Source organism: Echeneis naucrates, chromosome 16 (assembly GCF_900963305.1).
Source record: "Echeneis naucrates chromosome 16, fEcheNa1.1, whole genome shotgun sequence".
In the NCBI taxonomy this organism is placed as follows: Eukaryota; Metazoa; Chordata; class Actinopteri; order Carangiformes; family Echeneidae; genus Echeneis; species Echeneis naucrates.
The window spans coordinates 16,850,090-16,870,018 of record NC_042526.1 but is presented as its reverse complement, the minus strand read 5'-3'; the positions used below and the strand labels follow the sequence as shown (position 1 = coordinate 16,870,018).

General features: G+C 40.5%; 1 protein-coding gene across 7 annotated transcripts in view; it reads right to left on the bottom strand.

The window, feature by feature from the left end:
* The window catches only part of nrcamb (neuronal cell adhesion molecule b), a 68,746-nt gene that overhangs the window by 26,543 nt on the left and 22,274 nt on the right, over nt 1–19,929 (bottom strand). For all 7 annotated transcript variants that reach the window (XM_029522219.1, XM_029522215.1, XM_029522220.1 and 4 more), the window contains exon 2: nt 12,606–12,675. The gene's annotated coding sequence lies outside the window, so the exon portion shown is untranslated. The remainder of the gene's footprint in view (nt 1–12,605; nt 12,676–19,929) is intronic.

Sequence of the window (19,929 nt, the reverse complement as noted above, 5' to 3'; positions counted from 1 at the left end):
GAATGGCTCAGCTCTCAGGAAGGAGGTGATGAGAAAACGGATACGGTTGGAAGAGTTTATTCCTTCCACTGCGGCTCAGGATGTCTTCGCCTGCTATTCACATCCAGGGCTGTATACCCATTCCTCTGTGCCACTAAACATCTTTGGGGGAGGAAAAGGATCATTCAAATGCCCTTGACGTTCCTTGAAGCAATGTTTAGAAAGTCAGAATCATGCCGGATATGAATGTAAAACAAAGTTATCACTCTAATGGTCCTCTGCTTAAAACAAAAGCTGAGAGAATCATTCAGCAGCAGACGTTGATTGTTTTACGGATTCACAGCTAATGTAGTGGACAGGCATTAGCGGTGAACTAAAGCTATTATGGATGAGGCTGAATGTTCACTGGCTTTGACTAATACCTCTTAGAGACCTTTTATCTGCAGCTACAGGATCACAATGGAAATTCTGTGCCCCGGAATCAGCGTGTTTCCCATGATCTTCTCATTAGCTTTTATAATTGGGGGATCGTATGCAAATAATTGGTGTGGTTAACATATGAATTGGGGTCCTGTTGTTCTGGCAGACCCTGCAGTTCAAAAACACACCGTGCCCTTTTCATTTGCACTGTACAATACCAGACAACAAAGTAGGGCTCTTCAATTCATCTCCTCCAATCTAAATATGTTGTTGTTTATATCAAACTCTTAATACAGCCCACTCACAATATACTCATTATATGATACACATCATTGAAGAATCTAGTATTGGCCTTTTCAAACTTACTATTCGTAACCATCAGCTTTGATGTAAACATCGTAAACCTAAACTCTAGTTTGGGCTTTGAACTTTTTAGCAGCAAGCTTAATTTACTCACTAGCAGTGTGAACACTTTCTAAGAGCTTAAGGTCAAACAAACAAATCTTATCCAGTTGCTCTCTGGGAAATGTCTCAGTTAAGTCTGCATACTTTACACACTCTATATGAAATCCCTAGCCCCCTCCCCACCAAGCAATCACTCTACCACAACTCGAAAAGCAAATACGCATCAGCTGCTAATGCAACGTGTCCGGCAATTTGTTTGTTCGTCCTCCTTTCAAAGAGCACTGCACATTAACATTCACTAAGCTTCCACCCCATGTGCACCAAAAACACTCTGTGATTTCACTTTCTGTCCCTGCTGCCCAAATGCTAATCACTGCCGGCGCCGGCATTTCTGAGAGGGGGCTCCTTTTTAGCATGCAGATGCAAGCAGCACCTCTAGATGGGACAGCAGTGTTAAGGAGGAAATCGCAGCCTGTTCAACCTGAATGGAACTGAAAGGCGCTTTGCTTTCATCTTATCGCTGCAGACCAGCTAAATATAACGTATTGTCGGTGAGTCACGTCCTCACATTATGCCTACACACCCTCTGAGAGGCTTCTCACGATTGGAAAGGGTGCATGAATTACTCTCCTTTTCTTTAGGATAATTGTTGGCGGCAAACTGGAGATTTTCAATCTTTACACTGCATCACAACGTAACAAAAGCGTTGATTGATTAGTTAATAAAGTAATAATGACAGCAAGGTTTCGGGAAGTTACGTCTCTGATGTGCATTCTTCTGACACCTGACTTGTATAGTAGCTCATTACTGAAGAATTAAGGCAGCAGCTGGGAGGGACACTTTTAAAAAGCATTCATTAAAATTAGATCAGTAGGGGAAGGACAAGGCTGAATGAGCAACTGTAGCTCTGAACTTGACCTTTATTTGATAGCTGATCCCTATACTGTAATTACTGCTTAAGAGAGCTTCAATATCCCCTAGTACACATGGTCATGTGTGTGTGAGTGAATTCATACTACATTAGATCAATTTGCATATACATCTTCCTTGTTTATGGACTTTCACAGTATATGGGTAAGTGTAAGATGTTAGACATTGAGGATGGAGCTTGAGTGCATTTGCCCTGCCACATGAGAGTGCGATGGGTGAAGCCATTCATATGCTGAGCAGAGGTTCATTATCATGAGCAAATGCAGGGGAGTGGGAGGAACGCACGCAGGCTGTCTTTCTGAATAGCGTAAAGGACTCTCAAAACCTTTGGCACACAACATCACAAGACACGTTTTAGTTACAGAAACATAACAGCTTTGAGAAAGTAATCAACATAAAACCAATCTGCTGTGGGAGGACAAGTAAATCCTTTGAGACAGGAGACAGAAGCATCCATGCATAGGTGGAAAAGGAGACAAATGATGTTATTATAGGTCCGATATGACCCACCAGCCTCGCAATTCAGGAAATGAAAAAAATGTTTTATAGTTAAATATAGTCACTCTCCATACACCTTTAAGCAGAGCAGAACCACTCCAAATTTCACTCCAAAAAGGCACTCTGTATCCATGGCAATACCCCCGGTGCTTTCAGATCGCCATGCTCACAAAGAGATGTCAACCCTCTCATCAAACACAGACATATGGAAAAAAAAAGGGACAAAGAGGTCCAAACCCATTTGTCATTTCATAAGTAACCTTGGAGGGAAACTGTACGCTTGACATCTGCTCAGGCCTAAGAAACATCTCAGCCTCCTGCAAGCTGAACAAAAGAGGTACGATTACAATCTCAGTTTGCCACCATGTCTGAACCGGATGGCTTACTTCACACGCCAAGGGTCTCTCAAGATGGGGCCAATATGTGGAGTTTACTTTAAGCTTAGGGGGTGCAGACAGGCCATGCAGGCAATGTTCACCTTAAGTACACAAAAACCAGCAGTCATGACATTTTGTACCAAATGAATCCCAGAGGGCCGTGTATGCCACAGAAACACAGAGAAACAGTGTTTATATGTGACTCCTTCCTGTCAACAGTTAATGAAACCAGGCCCTTCTGGAAAAAGTGCTGCTACATAATAAACACTCTACTGGTGGAATTTGAATAGTGCTGATAGAGTTCAGGCAGGCAGGACATTTAGAGCAGTGTGCTCTTTGTATGGTTACACTCTCGGTCTAGCAAAATCTGCCGACAACATCAGATAACAACCACGTGAACACTGACTGTGCAGTGGAACAATCTGTTACCAGAACATGTTTGCAAGTGAGAACGTAGCAGGTGGATAGGGGAGCTAAACTTTATGGAGGATAAGCTCTGTTCTGAGGCCATGTTTGTACCCCTATTTATGGCATTCACTCAGAGACATTTCATGCAACACATTTAAAAGGCGGGACAGTAGAGACGTAAAAGAAAGGATAAAAGACTCTCTAGGCCAGTGTGAGCTGTTGAGCTAACGGGCTCTGTTAGCATGTCTGAAACTGGAAAAAAAAAAAAAACTTTATTGTCCATTAGATAAGTGGAAATTTGTCTTTGACCAAACAAAATATATTATATAATACAGAAAATACTCAGATGACAATACCATCAAGCTGATGTTTGGCAGGTACAATGATGGTCATTCATTTTGCAGTTATTTGGCCACAAATCAGAGCATTGGTACATTGGACTTGGATTTCTCTTCAACACAACTGTTTGCTGTTCAGATATTTCTGTCTGGACTAACTGCCTGGAATCCACAGACCGATATTTCCAGCCCTAAAGCTAAGCCACTGGCATGGTGCAAAAGGAGCAAACTCCTCCAACAACATCAGACAGGAAGGCATGAAGACTAAGTGTGCACTGGGATAATGTGGAATATGTCATTTATCAGTGAGAAAGCAACAGTGAGAAAATCCCCGGCAGGTGTACCGAGGCAGCAAGATCTAGTGTTATTGAGAGCCACCTCCACATTCACAGAGCATCACAATGGGCCTCTCCTGTTGCGTCGCTCCTCCTTCCCCACAAGCAGCCCCTTCCACTCCACCCCACCTGTGTCTGTGAAAGGTCAGCGCAGAGGAGGGTCCTCACCCCCTCCCTGAACCCACAGCTCCTACTCCACAATCACCCCCAACACTGAAGCCCAGAGCCAGGAAACTCAATCAAAGAGGGGCTTCAGAGGGCTCTAGACCTCTCAAAACCCTCCATTGTCTCCAGGAGGCTTCCCCACACCGTGGCCGGTCTATATGTAACACTGTAAGAGGAGTTGCTCATTACTGCCTGTCCTCGGTCCTACTTTGTCTCTTTTGTGCAGCTGACAGAAGAATCCAGTTGCCAAGCCAGGCCTATAAAAGAGAGTGCGGTTACGTAAATAATAATAATAATAATAATAATTTAAAAGAAGTATGTTCATTCACAGGAGGGAATGGTGTGAAAACACATATGTTACATGTGTTAGTGAAGTCGGTAGTTTGACTTAAAGAGACGAGTAATGCGTTACTGTCACCTGTTGTGTCACTGCGAGATGGTTCTTTAATAGCGCCTGTTTAAAAGTTGTCATTCATCCCACGAGTTGGTGAGTATGGACTGATCGACACACCACAGCACAATTTGTGTGAATGTCAGAGCAATCCATTATCACATAAAGGAAGCACTATGTAGTTGCTTTCTCTCTCTCACTCTCTCTGACAGCCCCTCCTCAGCTCTATTCAGATACGGCAGGTGAATACAAATCATTTCCCCTCCGCTGCTCTCCTAAAGGACTCACCATCCAATTTCAGACATGGAGGACACAAACAATAGTCCTTTCAAAGTGTGAGAAAATGAAATCAAGGCCTGTTTTTAATGGAAGACACAATCGGGAGTTAACCCTTCAAAAATGCTAAACTTGGAAAAATAGACAGTGTTTTTATTTCCTCTCACAAACACGCCAATCGTCTGTTTTTCACTTAAGCGAAAAACACTGGAAGGTCAATTTATTTGAAGGTTGCTTCTGATGATTAATTTCCTTCTTGATTAACAAGTTTTTTCTCGATGTAGTGGAAGATGACATTATATTCTGTGTTATCAGTGCAACAGGTGAAAGTTGAGAAGCTTTTAAAGAGGAATATGTTTCACTATTATAATAATTTGTTGAGGAAAATGTCATACGTCTTGTTTACTTTGATTCAGTAGCTGACTTGTTTGATAGTCTTGTTGACTAATCGTCAAAATTGAAATGACATTTTTTAGGACATTTCCATCACATTATTTTCCTACAAACAGACAGAAGTACTTGAGGAGGCTGTTACAGTGGACAGACACTGCCATCTGGTTTTACTCCTCGTCATGGTTTTAGTTTTCAAAAATGACATTTTGTTTTCGACAATCATCATCTGTGAATGTTGTGTTTTTATCATGGTTTTTGTTGACATATTAAAGAGAGAAAAACCAACACATCTTTAAAAAGCTGGAGCCAGAATAGGATAGCTCATAGGAAACTAGTCATTTGTTTATCAAAATGGTTTTGATTTATGATGTATAATCATTTGTTGATCCACATATTAATGACTTTGAATTTCATTTCTCAATTTTGTCTTTTGAGTACGTCAGGAGCTTTCTTCACTTCTACATTCACTTTATAACCTAAATGTATAGTCAAGGGCAATGTTTCCGTTCTTTAGGAGCAGGAATCTTGATAATGATTATAAAACAATTAATCAGTTATCCAGCTAATATAAATTAATATTCAGAAAATGGACATTGTTTCTGACTCACTTCCATCACTGCCTTTATATATGCCTTGCACCAACAGGGACACAGGTTCCTGAAAAAAAATTACCCAGCCAACCTGATATATATGTATATGCTCAATCCTACGAAATGTAATTAACACACACGAGAAATAGAAATATACAACAACACATTCAGAAAAATGCATAATGTGAAAATAATGTATGTGCCACCCTGACCGATCAAAGACTCTTTTACAGCCAAGTCTGAATGAGCTTTGATTACACTGGCTTGAGCTACGGCCACTCCGTTCCTCGACTCAGGTTTTCATATGCTAAACTCAACAAACAGCTCATGGTGAAGTGAACAATTCATCAAAGTTAGCTCTGAGCAAACTCTGCTGACTGCATTCGAATCGAAGAATAGCACTCAGAATTTTCATTTTGAATCTACCCCATCCCAAGACTTCTGGTGGAATTGGATCTAATTAAGTTCTGACTCTAAAAAACTTGTGATACTTTCCAAAAGAAAAAAAACCCATGTCGGTTAAGTCAGTGGAAATATTCTTTGTAAGGACGTAATTGGATGACCCCTTTTCATTCGAAGCTGCAGAATTTCCAAGATTAAACAGTATAATGAAAAGTCCCTGATGGTGACTGAAGATGTGTTGACACTTCATCTAGTCTTGGTGTGAACATGTTTCTATATGTCTCCTGGGTGCAGATGACTGAAATGCTAGCTAATGATTATTAATGACAAAAACGGAGGACTTAGCTTTCTCATAAATGGCAACCCCTTATGAGCTGTAAAACTCTCTGAATAAGACATGATGTGAAAACACACCAAAGACTGAACATGGGAAAATCAGTTTCCAAGTTCTATAGTTAAAAGATTTTCCATATTTCATCGATAATTTGGAGAGTTTGAGAGTGTTTGGAAAGGTTTTGGTGTTTTTTTTCCCCAAAGGGTTGCTGCAGTCCTCCAGCCACAACAGAAAAAATGTTTGGGACATGAACCGGTCCATCAGCCATCATTTGTCAAACGGTAAGTCCACGGGAAACGTCGCTCCCATTTAACACTAACAGTCTGTATGACTTCCGCTAACACGCTCTGTCCTGTGTCTGTGTTTGACGGGAGGAGACTGGTCACCAATGCAGGAGAAGTGTAGGCTGAGTGCTGGATAATGCCTGGGTGAGGCTGGAGTGGGATATGGTGTTTTCTTCTCCTCGCTGTGTCAGTCTCTCAGTGCAGGTGCAGAAACGGTTGGCACTGCTAGGTTATCAGATGGATGAGGTGTGTGTGTGTGTTTGCGTGTGTCAGACATGCCTCTGGGGAAGCAGGCCAAGGGTGTTTCAGTTTGTTTGTGTCCCCCAGGGCTCAAACAGGACAGAGGAGTGAAACACTGCTTTGACTGATAATGGAACAGTACCTATACAAGCTCCAGCTCCCCCTCCCTTCTGCTGTCCATGAACATTAAACGGTGTGTGCGCTCTGGGTAAAATCTGAACTTCCCTTACATGTACACTAGTATTGATATCTTGCTTTCTGTACAATGTCCTCAGTGTTAAATGTCTTGTTAAATTTGCTTTCTTCTTGAGCTCAATTGAGATTTACCTGATAGATGCTATAAACAACATTAAAAACAAAATAACACTAACCCTAACCCTCTTTCTGTGAGACAACAGTGTTGACCACCTCTTCAAGTTGAGAATTGTAGTAACTTCATTATCTCTGCCTAACATACAAAGATTCAGGTTGAAGATTCATTTACTATATCTACAAAGAGAATCTGATGGTAAGATTTATATGTTTATAGCAGAAGCTTGTATGAATAAGGTTTTGATTCTGTATTGATAATATTTGATAAGTCTAAGTGGTTGTTTCGGTTGTCTGGCACCAGTGTTGGTTAACACTTTCATTCAACTCTAAGTCAGATGTATTGTTTTATATAAAAGGTAAAAGCTTGCACTTAATAGCTGAACCTCGCATTTGGTTGTTTGTGTGCCCTGCATTTACAAGTTGGCGCTCACAACTTAATACATCTTTATAATGCAATTATTTAGGGCTCATTTCTATTTAAACATCCTAACATGCCAATGACAAGGTTCAGGAGTCAACACAGCTAATGGGAGATAAACTATTATTTGTGATATTGGATTCTCCAGCTTACAAGTACAACAGTAGCAAGAGTGATTGAAGATGCCAATAAAGCAGTCAGTACATGCCCACACATTCCTGAGTAAGAGGAAAATTAGCACCTGTGGAGGTGTAACAATGAAGCAGGGCCTTCCAATTACCCAGAGCTTTAAAACGACTAATAGGCAAATCTCTCTTGCATTCGATATGGAAATGGAAAGTATTTAGATTCATGAGGTGTCATCAGGTCTGGATTCTGATTCCTTAAAATACAATCAGATACCAACTATAATCATTATTTCAAAGATGCATTATTGTTGTCATTTGATATAATAACAGTATTGAGTGGTGCAGAAATGAAATCTACATACAGATCAGACATGTTGGATAGAGGGGTGACGAAATTACCAAGCAGTAAATCCACACGCAGAGGCCCGTACACAGCCACTGTGGTATGCTCTCACTTTCAATATTTGGTCATCTCTTTCCTCTCGCTCCCTCTCTTTCTCAGAGGCTACAGAGAGAGAGATTTCTCATTAGAATTGCCTGAGAGGCAGGTGAGCGAGGGGTTACATCTAAATTCAGCCATTTGTATTCCACCATACCACCCAGGGGGCACGCTGTTTATATTGATGAGCAGATAGACTTGGCCTTGGACCAGAACCCACACCTAACAGCCACATAAATCATTTGGTTCCTTAAAAGCCTTTCCAAACAGACAGATCCCACCATCTCATGACAATGCGAGGACAATTTCCTATGTGTCCATCCTCTGAATCAGACTACAGAGACCTTCGGAAACGGTCCACACTGTGAAGGTGATTTTAAGTTTTGTTTTTTTTGTTTGTTTTTTTTTTTTTTATGAAAAGGGCAGCGAGAGAATAATTCAGTACTGAGATCGTATGGAAGGACTGCTGGTTAAAAAAGAAAAAAAAAAAGAAAAAAAGAACACGCGCTTCAAGGTGGTTACATGGTTGGGATATCAACACGTCTGGCCACCATGGACATATCTCCTTAACGTACCTCCTTCCTCACTGTCTAAACAGCCTAAAGTAAAACACCAGTGAGAATGAGCAGACTACATACTATTTTCTTCTCATTTTCTCCTTATATTCTTAAAACAGGAAAGTATTCTGTATCATTTTCCCTCTTTGGTTCAAGTGAGAAACGTAGTTACTTTTCCCGTTTTTTTCTTTCTTCTTCTTTTTTTTTTTTTTTAAGAAAAATGAAGTGACCGATCCATAAAATGAGTAATTTGATATTTTTACAAAAACACTTGTTCTTGTTTGCCTTTTATTGTTAGATCTGAAGATGATTCTACCACCTAACTCTCAGAGAATTCACAGCTGTTTAAACATAATATGAAAAAGTTATGTACTGTAATTATTTATTATAGAACAAGCTCAGCCCTTCCTCCCTGTTTCCACCATTTAGCTTTACTAAGCTAAGATTGTTTAATATTTACTTTGCAGTTCCAGACATGAGATACGGGACTGAATAATCATATCAAAGAACACACACGCGCACACGTGCACACACACACACACACAAAAAAAAAAAAAACAGTCAGATTATTCTCCAGAAAAAAAACCCCACAGAAATGATGAAGAAATTACCATTATTTTTGAATGGTTCATGAATTTCAAGGAATTTAAATTTAAATTTTCTTTACCTTAAGTTTTAACTGCAACTAATAGTATCTTTTATCAAATAAAACTAAAATATCAGCTTCTGGTCTTATCTAAAGAATGTAGTTATAATGATTTGACTCAGTGGGCCAGGACTGAAACGAGCTGAATGCATTATAAACAACAAAATGCATTTTTTATGATAACAAAAATAAACAAACAATAACAATTACTTTTTATATACAGAACTGCATTCAGCAGAGTAAATAAAACTCTAGTCAGGGTCACACAGTGGCACAGACAGAATGAGTGGTGGAGGAAGAATAATGCCTTGAGGAAGGTTGTCCAGGTGAAGGAAAGAGGAAGAAGCTGGGGAAAGATGTAAAGTCTCCTCAGACTCTTCAGGCCGTCTGCTCAGCAGTTAGTGAGTCAGATTTGCATTAAGCCGATTTTTTTCACAACCCTGGGAGATGGAGAAGGAGAGCTGAGAGCCTCAGGAGAAGCCTGCTTTCACATCACTCAGGCTGCGTCTCTCACCCTCATCTATTTGTCTGTTTGTTTGTTCACGTCCTTCCCTCTGACACTTCAGCTGTGTCTCACAGCACCTCGCTGTCTCTGCTTGCCATGAAACCACCAAGAGAGCGAAAAACACACACACACACACACACACAGTCAGTCCCATCCAAACACACATGAAGTCTTTCTCATACATAGCAGCTCTTAAACATAAGGCGCACAGACAGGCTAGTGTTGACACAGAGAACTGTTGGAGGATTGTCAGGCACGTATTAAAGAGAAACCCTTAGAAATATCTTGACACATTCTTCCGAGACCACCTGTACAGCCCAGGGCCACTCTGTGTGAGAATGAATCCTTCTTCTGTCAGATCTCAGAAGTGCTGCTGTGTAATATAACTGCTTTGTAACCACATGCGAGGAAGCCCTGCTCCACTGATGATAGATGATGACACCATTTATGTACACTCCCATTAATAGGAAGAGGCAAGTCACCCGCTAACAGGGCCAGCATTTGGTGTATATTTATATGGAAAGGACTTTGATTAGACACACTAATAATGGAGAAATAATGCTTTCAAAGAACATGCTCACAATTGACGGAATATGGTGATAATGCTATCGAAAGGTCAGGCAGGGCGAGGAACATGAGGAATAGATAATCATCCAGGTTTAAATGAACCACCAGGTTAGCAAAAGGAACAACATAAGAAAAACTGATTGACACAAGTACAATTACAAACACAACATCTATTTTGAGGTATTTTATTTGTTCTTTTTTTTTTTTTTTTTTTTTTTTTTTTTTTTAAATGGTATTGTATGCACATTTCCCTTTTTTCATTGTCTTCTTTAATTCAAAATATTTCATCCTACTAAATATTTGGTAGTATATCATGTTCACTGAGTTGCTGGCTAAAGTAGACAGTTGGCAACTCCCCTGGTCTTGTTCTGCCATGGCTGTGCTTCAACCATCTGCACTTGCGAGTGTTGGGGGTTTTTGCCTTTAGTCAAGTCTTTAGCAAGCGAGACACGTGATTAACTGGTCTGAGGTCAGGTGACTGAACTGGAAGAGTTTGGTCATAAAACATCTTGTTTGGCTCGTCTGGATTGAGGATTGTTTGCACTTTATTGAAAGTGGGTTGTAAAAGGAATCGATTTCTCCCAATAATGTGAGTCAGCACTGAAACCTCATAGCTTTTGGGTATCAGAATAAAGCAATACTTTATTTCACTAATATTTGTGAGTGCAATGTATATGAAAAGATCAGGGTATGTAAATCTCTCAAAGGTTTACAGTCAAATGTCAAACTCAAATACAGATAGAGAGGCAAAGCTCTGATTGGGTGATACTTGATATATTTTCCCACCCTCCCCCACTTGGCATCAAAACACACAAACAATAACACCACACTCCCTAGCAGCCACGTAGGAGAAATCAGTGAAAGACAGCAGTATGGAGGTAAACAGAAACCTCTGTAGAGCCTCTATTGAAGGGCCTAGGACCTGAATGCTGTTGCTCACAATGGGCGCTTCACGCCTCAGTGTGTTTCAAACCGCAAATTCAGTCTGCTGCTCCTAAGTATGGCCCTCTATGACTCGACCATTGAAAACTGTGGACTCAGCCTCTCTGGCAGAGAGCACACATTCACAATAACAACCGACTGTCACGGCGCAATGACAAGAGAGAAACGTAAAGAATGAGAGAAATAGACTGACAGATGGGCAGAGGCCAAGCGAAAGATTGAAACAGGCGCACAAATGTGAGACAGAGAGTGACATAGAGAGGGAGAGAAATCCCCCCTATCGCTAAAAATAAAACAAGCATAGCACCAACAGCAGAGGTAGATGAGCTCAGAGCCATCAGAGTCTCTTAACTCGCCTCTCTGCTGTGAGAGCAGCCTCCTCTGTCTGGCCTGGCACGCAGTAAAGCCGACGTGGGATCCTTTCTTCACACTCCACTGGGCGGTGGACACACATCACACCGTGTCACCTCCACTCACAGAGCATTAGATCAACTCCCCGCTGAATCACAGACGCACTTTGAAGACCACAGAATGAGAGGATGAGCCAAAGGTTACAGAGGGTCGGTTTGAAAAACCCTGTGTGAGCTGTGAGTCAATTCTCTGGTCTCCAATGGCCACAGAGGCCTCGAGCTTCATTGAGACATTCAGCTTGTAATTGTTCAACTGCCATTTGGAAACTTTTCTATCTCTGCGGGCTCCATTACGACACATTACGTGTCAATAAGAGAGTCACAATTTAGGCGCTAAGTGTTATTCTGTGATTTTTGAGTATTGACGCCCACTGTCACAGCGAGAAGAGGGTGTGTTACCTTGACAACCATATGCATCAAACAGACAGTTGGACACCGGAGTACAGCGTTTTGTTTTTATTCCCTGCCAAACCTCACTGCCAAAATGGATGGCAACACAAAAACACACTTTGCCAGTGGGACAAGTGCCAGTCAAGCAAGTGGCGACCTTTGCCTCACAGAAAGAACAAAAGCAGAGACATCACAACGGAGACCGACAGAGAAAAGAGTCGCAGCAGTGAAAAGGTTGGATAGTTGTTTAGGGACTTAGGAGGTCGACAGAGAGTGTTCAGATTAATACATTCACACTCTGGCAGTGTCATAGATGAAGATATTCTGACTGGAGACACTTGCCAGGCATGGCAAACAGACGGACATTTGTGTGTGTTCACATCCTACCGGAAGGGAAAGGCCTTTCGGGACATGTTTGGTTCTAAAAGGCCCGGAAGTTCATATCATTTGAGAAAATGATGTTGCTGGTGGAAATGATTTGATGAGGGGGAAAAAATGGATAGCGACAGAAATCTTTCCAACTTACCAGAGAAACTCTTCTCCTCCTCCTCCCTGACTAGTTGCCTTGTCCCTCTTCCTCTGTGGTTTTCTTCAGTCTAGTTAAACAAAAATGAAAAAGAATATTACATTTTACTATTACTCATTCAGATGTCTTTCCTCTCCCTTTTGTGGAAACAATTAGGACGTTAAAACCATGACAGGGAATATCCAGTGTTTTGTAATACGTTTTGGAAGTTTTGAAAGTTTTGTAAAGCATTGCATGTTTTTATTCATCACACAATGAGCCACAAACTCTTCTGTTTGGTTTTACGATAAGCTGCTAAAATCCTTTTTACACTGGAGAACTCCTCCACACAGGTTCCACACTGAGATGCTCCCACATTCTTCTCAGAAAATGGCTTGTTTCTGGGTTTTTTTTTTTCCTTTAGGCATAATGATCCATGAGCATGCTGACTATTTGGAAATATAGTTACAAATATTCCAACTGTGATACATTTTGGCGGTGAAAAAAGAGCAAACACCCGGGCCGTGTAAACCAGAGCGTGGACAAGGATTTTCAGAAGTTGGAGTGTGTAATCCAAACTGATAGACACTAAAGCCTGTGGCTGAAAGCTGGTGAAGAGCCACATCTCCTGCCATGTCTCTCCTCTCGTATCTTCTTATCTCCTTTATCTCTCCCTCTCTTACCCTCGCCTCCTCTGTCCTCCTTCTCCAATACAAACTCCTATCCTCTGCTCTCACCTTGTCTCTTCTTGTCTATTGTCTTAATAGAGTTTTCATTTTCTGCCTCTCTCGACACTCTTCCTGTTACCTCCTGCTTTCTAACTCACCATGACCAATCCCCTTTTCTCCTCATCTCTTCCTCCATTTCATCTATCTCAGAATTTTTTCCAGACGTGGTTCATGACCTTTAAGAGTGAGACTATTCAGAGTGTTATGGCACATTCATAAGAATCATATAAATTTGTTTGCCTTGACATAATTTGAATATATGCAGCTTCTTTGTCATTCATGTCATCGCTCACGTGAGAACTTCCAATGGGGGAGTGGAAAAGTCTCAGATTCTTACTTATTTTCTTCATTCTCACCTTTACTGCCCCCACCTCCCCTGGAGAGATGAGGAGATTTTCTTTTATTTCCTCATCTCTAAAATCCTCTATGAGGACATAAAGACAAATTCACAGTGACAGTTTCAAAGTGGCATCATGGGCCAGAAAAGGTGCCCTGTGCTAATCTATTCTGTCTTTGTCTTCTCTCACCCACTATTTGACCACCTTACACTCCCTCATGTTCTTCATCCGTATGATGAAAAGCCACTGCAGGCGTGGGCTATGATATTGAACTGTGGCATATAAAATTAAATTCTTTTGCATTTATATTTTGTTCTTTGTTTGAAGTTGTTAACTCTAAACAGCAGCTGTGCTCATTCAATTAAAAAAATGTATACTTTTGCTTTCTGTTTTAAAATATACTTTTTTTTTTTTTTATACAATGACTGTTGGCAACTCTTTGCCCTGATCAAGAAAATGTGTTGGATAGCCACCAAGTTGTGCTCTATCAGACCCTGTTCTTTAATCTCCTCCTCTCAAATCACATCCTCCCCTCTCCCTCCCCCCTCCTCTTCCTCCACCTTCTACTGTCTACTGCTTTAAACTTAAACCATGTCTTTGTTTTCTTAATTTCTTAGTTTTCTTCTTACTCAGTCCTCTTTTCTAATCTCCTCCACACACTTTCATCTCAGAGGTTTTCAGCTTAGGGTGAGGAGTCCCTGTGAAGACAGTCATAGGAGACATTCTACAGATGTGGCTGACTGTTCAGTATTTCCAAATAATCTTTATTTTTTGTTTTACCTCCCACATCTTATGAGAACTGAGTAAAACAATGTTTCATGTGATGACTTCTCTTTGATCACAGAAGAGTCGGATGTTCTGTTTTTTTTTTTCTTCTCTTCTCCTTTAAATTAATTCTGCTGTCCACCTTTCTCCCTCTTCTTTTCTCCTGTCCTTTGTGTAACGCTGAAGCCTCTCACTTCTCCTCAAACACAGTCACAATGAACAGAGACACACCAACCAACACTGATGGGCAAAATGATTGAAGAAGCCAAACCAATTTACTTGTAGTAAAGGCTTATCGACTGCAGTCTGCTGCTGTAAATAATAGTGTGCAAACCCCATTGCACACTGTTTCCATTCTGTTACTTGAGAACACCGTTGTCACAACACAGATACAATTCTGCAGTACAGGTTTCGAATCAATTCAGTTTTACACAATCGCTAATGGCTTGGGTTTTTTTTATATATATATATAGACGTTTCCTTTCAAGGCCGTGAGAGTCCTGTCACCTAAGATTCACTCATTTTAGAGTTGTTTTCATTTTCTTTTGCTAAATCTGTAGCCCTTACTTCAGGCTGTTGTGCAATCCAAAGATCTGGAAAGCCTTCAAAACCTGTGTAGTCAATAGCACATTACTTGTTACACAATGTTACACCAGAAAATCTGATCTTCCCACATCCTTGAATTTCAAAAGGATTCTGACCCACATTTTAAAAACCAATGTAATACAGTATCACATTATATTATTGCTGACAACATTCCTGAGTGCACCATTACAATTGTCATCTTGTTCAGCTCTTACAGTTCCACCTTATAGCTCCTAATTTCTTCCCCCCATGCACTAAATCTAAATGAAACTGCTGTTAGCAGCTGGGATGTATGAATAAAATACAACACAATGACCTTTCCACATCCTGTTTGAGTTACTGAAGGTTGATCCCATCAAACAGGTCCTGCCCCTCATGACACTGAGCTTTTGCCCTTTTGCCCTTAGACACCAAAGAGTCAGGCTGATATCAGTCCAGCTCAGCTGTCATGGTGATAATCGAAGGAACCGAGGCCCCGAGACTGAAAATATACGGACATAGGATGCCAGCAGTGAGTAGGACTACCCCAAAAAAAAAAAAAAAAAAAAAAAACCCAACAATTTCATGGATGCAGCCAACAAAGCAACACTTTGCAACAAACAAAACAATAAGACTAAGAACAAAAGGGAAAGGAAAAGGGAATAAAACAAAATAAAAATCTAACTAAAGTCATAATCATGCAGAAACTTAAAGCTCCTCTAATGCGTCTTTTAGGTTAACAGTGGATTAAATGACTGTGAAATGTGATGATCAATGACAGATAATCATCACCTTACTCTACAGCCATTAGCTCATACAGTAATTTTCTTCTTTTGTTTGACTTTAGGTTAATATCACTGTTTTGGTTCACTGAATATATGTACCATTAGTATCATGTGGAAAAGCACTTATAGATCAATTGTGCACTTCCTTCCAGTCCCCAAACAGCAAACACTTAGATGCAGATAGCTTCAAAGGCGGCTATTCCTACCCGGAGTTGGTGGAGACTCAAACAGAGCTAAAAGAGAGCCCATATTCAACTTAAATTAATAATCTTAACAAATACTGGGCTCAAAATGGCTGTTCCTTCAAGTTCACATGTGTAAATGACACAATGTGCGAAGTTGTGGAGATATTTACAGCTTTTATGTTTCCCTCAAATGCCAGAAAAGTACAAAAACTAATGAAGATGCAAGAAGCAAAATGTTAGCTGTTAAGTTAATATGCTGAGTATCAATATAAAGATGATATGAGAAATATAGTATAAGAAATATAATACAGTATCACACAGTGTGGATATGCTGGAATTAATTGCAATTTCCCAGTCTGGGATAAATAAAGTATCTATCTATCTATCTATCTATCTATCTATGCTGAATCAGACATGAATTCATGCTCTGTCTGTGAGCTAGAGCTATGTGCAAACTATGTGCGGCAGTCTGTTAGTTTTCTCCACCAGGCTGTGTTATGTGTGTGGACACCTGTGTGTGCGTGTGTCCTCATACAGACCAATTAAACCCACAGGCTCAGCCTGTGGGTTTAATTTTAGACTGTTGGCTATTGAGAGGGAAGAGAATGGCTGTAGACAATGCCACTCTTTTGATGAAGCATCATTACCACCAAAGATGGAAGAAACACTTTCCCTTCAATTTCCTCCTACGATGAATATACATAAGGAGACATGGCTCATAGACATAGACATGTTCTGCTAAACTGAAGACACGCTGAGGTTCAGCAGAATAGAAATGATATGTTGATCTTTGATGTTGCAAATATTGGAAAAGCGCTAAGCATCCATGAAAATGTTATAAACATAGCTGGCTGTCAGAGGAAGCTTCAGCAGACTCTTTTCACCACAGCGCAAGAAATAGCCTGACGTTCGCACATCAAGTCTGTCAAAATAAAGTTGGTTCAATATTTAGCACAAATTCTGAGGTTCAAATGAAAATTATATTCTTTGTAAAATCATTTGAATGTTGTCACAAAATGGTTACAAATATTAATAACAATTCCAGAGTCTACACCAAACGATATTTTAAATTGCATTTATTTTATAATATAGTTGCTGACTCTTCTTCTGATCGACTGTTACATGAACATGAGTCATAGTCTAACAAATAACTTGTTCTGCCTGACCAAAAGTAAATAACCCAAAAATATTTCACTTACAATGACACAAAAGGCGGAAGAGTGGCAAATTCTCACATAGCAGCATTAAGTATTTAGCATTTTTTATTTTTTATTTTTCATCCAACTCATTGATGAAATTGCATAAAATTATCCAGGTCTCATGAGTTTAGCAGGCTTAAAGGAACCCCCTGGACTTAACCTGCAGATATTCAAGAGCATCAGAGACTTAACTTTCTAAACAGCAGGTGATTATAGACTTCCAATTAACAATTAACAGATCCCAATTAACAAAAAATTGAGCATACATCACCTGTTAATTTGTACATGCCAGTAACAAAAAGTCCCCTCAATGTCCGTTGCTACAGAGTAAAGTGCAGTTGTGTTAATCCCAGCAGCAGTGTGTTCGTCGATGTGTCTGCTGTGACTGAATGACAGTAAAGAGAGAGGAGCCAATTCCATCACAAAATCACCCCCCCACCCCCACCCGCCCACCGCACCGCCAACACAGCCACAGCCCCTCCTCCCACATCCCTCCCCTGACCCTCCCTCCCCTCTCACAGTGGGATTAAAACAACCTTTTGTCTCTTTTCAATAGGGGTTAAACATTTCCTGGTATCACATGAACAGCGACCAGAATCCACAGTTACTGGGTGGGTTTTGTTTTTTGTTTTCTTTTTAAAGACACGTTAGTACAGGAGTATTAAATATTCAAGAAATTATTTGTTTTGAATCAGATGCAACTTTGAACAGGATGAGTAGGAGACTAAGTGCAACATACGAATCTGGCAGAGCATAAAAGCAAATTTCACACAATTGGGGGTAAAATCAAAAGATGCCCACTGTACACTTCAATAACTCTCAGCTGCACTGATTGTCTTCAAGTCAATCCAGTTTTGTGGATGTTCAAAAGAGGGTGGAGGTACAGCAGAGGCAGCACAGCAAGGCAGAGAATAGGAAAAAGCCTCAAGGCACTTACTCGGGACTTCCTTTCCCATACAGTGAGGAGCCAGTGAAAGTGCTCACCTACACTCAACAGATGTCCCCATGCAATCCAATCTAGTTGACTCGGTGAGGGGAAGCGCATTTATTGCCGACTCTTCAGCGGTATTATTGCAACCCATTTTAAAAGAATAGACAAGAAAAAGGTCCTTTGGTGTCTGTTAGCTATGGTTGCAGGACAACAATGGTTTGAAAGAGTCACTATTCTTTGTGCTCGGCCCTATATAATGCCCCTCTCACTACAAAAGCACAGAAGATGTAATATAATCTGTATCAAAGAGCACTGTTCAGCAAACTTAACAATGCTTTAGACTGCCTTATAAAGTAAAACCAAAACACTATCTAACACCTTTGTCCTTCTCAGTCAGAGTGGTGGAATGTAACTAAGTACACAAACTCTTTAACTGGACAGTTTTGAGTTTTTTGATTCAATTTCATGTTACTTTATAATTATACTTTCACATCAGCATTTTTACAAACAAAAGCATAAGATTGAAATTTAAAACAAACAACTTTTTTTTTTAAAAGCGTAAGACAGTAATTACCCATTTGTGTTGCCTGTTGACTTCTTGCGACAGTATCTATATTGGGCCCAGTGCCATGCACTGAGGACACATTTGTCCTGCTTTTCCAGGGCTTCACATAGAAAGAAAAGTCTTGTGGCCTTCAGACAGGCCCAAGCTTATGGTTGGAAACCACAGAGACGAACAGTATCTGTGCTAGAGTGGTTAAAACTTCCTCCAACTACAGAAGCAAGAATAATGAAATGCTGCTGGCAGACCCACAATATAATAATGTCATCAGTCTTCACATATAAGTCGAAGGAAACCAGTTCTTTTACCTTTTGTGCTAGTACATCAGTTTCACTGATGAAACTTCAGTTCAGTGAAAAAAAAAAAAGAGAAGAAAAGAGAAGTTGAATTTCGAATACAGGACTTTAATCATCATGATTTTTCCTTTGCTTTTATGGCACCTCTGCTTCTTTTGTTAGCATTAGCGTCATGCCTCTTGCAGTCTGAAGAATAACTACTTAATAATCTCACAAAGGCATATGACTTCAGTCTGCACCATGCAGGCATGTCAATGGCTTCACAACATGCTCATTGTGCCACGGTACTGCGACTATATAATGTCCACCCACGTACTGCGATGAAACAATCAAAGCTGCACTGGTGGTCAGGAGAGCTGAAACCTCTCTGCTGAAATTCTAACTTGTATCACAAATGACAATTTTTAAACATACATCAACACTTTAAGCTTTCTCAGCATCTAACGTCACCACATCAGAAGCCATTAATTTAAAAAAATGAACCACAAATCACAGCATTCATCTTGGCAGAAATGCTTCAGAGATGACTGATGGCAGTGAGGTGTATGGATTATGGTATGAAATGAGTGAAAGGGACATAATTCAGTGAGTGAGGGGCGTGATTGACCAAGTTTAATGGACATTATTTCTGCACACTGACTCTGTTGAGCAAAGACACTGGGCGATCCCCGCCGGCCCATTGCTCCTTCAGACTCACACTGAGATAGGAGCGGCGCCCTCCCTGGTCTTTGTCACGACACCAACAGAAGAACAATATTTCAATAGCAACTGCATATTTCAATGGCAACTTTTAGCAGAGCAAAGTTCCCGCTGTGGTCTAGACCAAGCCCTCCTAACTAGAAGTGCACAAAGTCTGCATGTGTGTGTACGTGTGTTTGTGTGTGTGTGTGTGTGTGTGTGTGTGTGTGTGTGTGTGTGTGTGGGTGTTCATGGCGAGGGCTCCTTTCGAGTTTCCTATTCAAAAATGTGAATGGGAGTGAAATATGATTGGC